General features: G+C 33.0%; 1 protein-coding gene across 3 annotated transcripts in view; it reads right to left on the reverse strand.

Moving 5' to 3' along the window:
• LOC125032796 overlaps positions 1–1,276 on the reverse strand; it is a 35,700-nt gene extending 34,424 nt beyond the window's left edge. Inside the window, exon 1 of one of the 3 annotated variants that reach the window (XM_047624172.1) lies at positions 1,024–1,276. The gene's annotated coding sequence lies outside the window, so the exon portion shown is untranslated. Of the gene's footprint in view, positions 478–1,023 lie in introns of those variants that run through there. The other 2 variants (XM_047624173.1, XM_047624174.1) reach the window with 2 other exon arrangements.
• Positions 1,277–3,914: the final 2,638 nt, after the last annotated feature.

A 3,914-nucleotide genomic window follows, 5' to 3' on the forward strand; every position in this document is an offset into this window, starting at 1 on the left:
GTCAATCAAGGTGATCATACTCTAAATGTCAAAACAGTTTGCTGTAACAGTAATTGGTTATGATCGCTAGTAATATCAGAATGACGCAAACCTCTCTTTCTCGTTTTCCATGTACATTATTATGTATAGCAAGAATCCTTCTATCTAAAACATAATTTATATTAATGTTGATTTCAAACTTAACTTTTTTACAATTATCTAATTTCTCCATATTATTTTCCTTTGTGTTACCAATCGTTTTATCATCATCATCATCATTATATTATCAATTCATAGTAGTATCATTATCGATATTGTTTTCGTCATCTATATTACTGTACTTGTTATTATCAGTAGGTATGTAGTTCTCTCATTACTGTCATTTTCATCATGATATCGTTATTATTGCCGTTGTTGTAATAATCGTATTGTCTCGTTCCTGTACTACTAATGATAATTATTATTACTATTATTGTTATTTTTATTATCAGTACTATCATCATCATCATCATCATCATTATCATTATCACCATCATCATCATTATTATCATTATTAGTAGTATCATTAATATCACTGTCAATATCATCATCATCAATCATCATATTACTACTGTTATTATTATCATTACCATTACTTTTGTTAATATCATTATTGTTGTTGTTGTTGTTGCTGTTATCATCATCATCATCATCATCATCATCATTATCATCATTATCATTAGGATTATTACTATTACTATTACTACTGCTGCTGCTGTTACTATTGTTACTATTATCGCTACCATTATAGTTATGGTAATTAGATGATAGTGATAATAATAATAACAATAATACTAATAATACTAATAATAATAATATAATCATTCATCACCAACGTAAACAGTACTGTCGTTGCTGTTGTTAGGACGTAATAATGCTAACGCTAACAGAGATAGTAATGAAATTATATAATAAATACACGATTACTTAAAATCAGAAAACAAGCACGCTTATGTACGTATGTAACGCACAAACGGATAAATACGAAATTTCCTAATCAAATACCTAAATTCACTGGAAGGAAACGGAAACTTTTGAAACCTCTGGTCCCTCCGCTACGGGCGTTTGGCCTCCGACTCACGCCCATTCAACTTGTGTTCTTCATATTTACTCCAGCGTGTTACCGTTTTTTGTAAATCATTCATGGCATGAACAAAACCAGCATCAGTGACTCACGCTGAAGGAAATATTGACACAGAGTTGGAACTTCAAATGACACTGAGTATCTTGAAAAGTATCGTACTTGCACTCCCTCCCAACTTAGATCAATATTCCAGCCGCTTCCGTTTCGTGGTGCGAGCTTTGGCTTCGTCTAACGCGGTATTACGTGTGCTTGATGAATGGAATTTGAATACAGGGATGTCTTACAGAAAAGATTTTATAATCATTCTTTTTTTCACTTTTACGATAACGCTCAAGTAAAGCTTACAGAATTGACGGACGTAATTTTTGTTTCATACTACTCGGACAAGGCAAGCGTGTGTTTGCAATAAAGGCGTATCCCTGTGCACGTGCCTATGGCGACCCGCGCACGGCGACTCGCTTTTAGACTCACCACTCATTCACTATTGATAAACTCCTTTTCAGATACTGCAGAAACACGCCCATTTTAGTTGTACATTTATGCCTCGTAAGGAATCATCATATTTGTGATTTTAGCGTCCACAACATGCTTATGCTACTAGATGCATACCTACATGTACACATGTATACAAACACGCCCACATAGGCATAAAATGTACCAATGTACGATGCGTTCTTATCAATGAGAGAGTCTTGTTATACATATATAACCTCCTATTGTAAGCAAAGTCGTGAGTGTGAATGCGTGGGGTGATTAAGATGGTCAAGGTGTGGCAGTTATTTGTTTGCTGCGTCACGTCTGAAAGGTTAACGCAGTTATAACATTACTCGTGGTATTATGTCCTTCCATTCCTCCAATTGTACTCTTGTCCGTTATTATCTTCGTTGTTGTTCCTGCTGTCGTCGTGTTTTATTGCTTTGCGGTTATTTATTGGCTTTATTGTTTTGATGCAGTTGTTTCTACAATAATTTTAATCTTCCATTAATATGTATGATTGTTATTTATTTTAGTATTATCATTATTTTATGATTATTATATAGATGCTTATCTGTGAATGTTATGCTGAAGTGTATACCTGTATGTTTCTTATTTTTGTTGTAATTAATATGTAAATTTCTTCATCGCAAGCAATTATTTTTATTTTATTGTAGTCTAATCGTCATATAACCCAAATCATGATCCTCTATTTATATTTTATTACCATTACTACTTTATTATTATTTCTATCATCATAAATTGTTTTTCTTGGTGCCTTTTTATTACCACCAGTATTATTATGATCGTAAATAATAAAAGTGAGGATTGTCAATTATTTAATTTATTATAAACTTAATTTATTCATGATTAGTATAAGGATTATTGTTAATGGTACCGATTTGTGTGATTATCATAATTACACACGTGTGTGTGTGTGTGTGTGTGTGTGTATTTGTATGTATGGACACAAACGCACAAACAAACACATATGTATGTGTATATATATACATATACATATATGTATGTATGTATATGTATATACACATATATGTCTGTGTGTGAAAGTATGTATGTATGTGTGTATATATATAAATATATATATATAAATATATATATATGTATATATACATACACGATTTGTGTCATTATGCATATATATATATATATATATATATATATATATATATATATATATGCATGCTTCTTGGTTAACTCAGCGCTGATGTATCTGTCCGCGCGCGTGTGCTGATTTATTTATTTATTCATTCATCTTTTTATATACGATCCTTGAAAGTTTTACGGAAGCGATAATCAATGCTAACGAGAATTACTGATAAATAATTTTAGAATGAACTGTAGAATTATATACGTAATTAATCCCACATTACAAATTGTGAAATATGAATATGCAAGTTATATCCATCGTGATGTAAATTTTAGTTTATTCGAAAAGGAAGGTAACAAGTCTAACCTGAGGTGTATACTGATCTGTGATTCGACAGATATGGCAATCCAGCCGTACATTACTGTGATGATTGAGTAAATGGTCAGTGAGTTATAGATCGGTGGCGATGATTGATCCAGAGTTAGTCATGCGAACCAATAATGTGAGTAACAATTGTATGCGACAGCAAGTGTGTTTATGTATACAAGGCTACTGCAGATCCCTTCAGATGAGATAATGCCAAGATGGCTTTTGATTAACAAAAACCCTTATCAGCAAGTGAGGTAAATTAATGAAGCTAAATGTGTGTATGTGCATTTCTGTATGTAGGCGTATATACAAATTTACCTGTCTATCAACCTGTTTACTTACCTGTTTATCGATCTTTATCTACCTAATTGTGTGTGTGTGTGTGTGTGTGTGTGTGTGTGTGTGTGTGTGTGTGTGTGTGTGTGTGTGTGTGTGTGTGTGTGTGTCGCACTCGCCAAGCCCGCACCAGGTCCGCACTCGTCCTCGCTCACGATTCGTATTCTAGGTCGTTGTGTTATCTGGTAATTGTACAGACAATACTGGAATGCAAATCGGCTGTCCTCGATTTTATAGATGAAAAAATGTGTTGCACTTTACATCCACTGAAATTAATGCTAGCTCAATTCTACGGTATTTATCTCGATGTAATTATAAATTTCTTAAGCAAATAAACTTTTGTTGAAATAACTTCTGAGAGACTTGTAGCTGTCGATGCCAGTGATAAGTTTGGTATGTCAGTTAAATCTCATTGAATGATTTCTCACAATTTTCGACCATCACTAGATACACAGGCTTATTTCCAGCTATTTATGTATATAATAAATTGCGTATGCTTTATTTCACCTGACGATCGCACCCTTG

The sequence above is a fragment of the Penaeus chinensis genome, chromosome 15, assembly GCF_019202785.1.
Source record: "Penaeus chinensis breed Huanghai No. 1 chromosome 15, ASM1920278v2, whole genome shotgun sequence".
Taxonomy (NCBI): domain Eukaryota; kingdom Metazoa; phylum Arthropoda; class Malacostraca; order Decapoda; family Penaeidae; genus Penaeus; species Penaeus chinensis.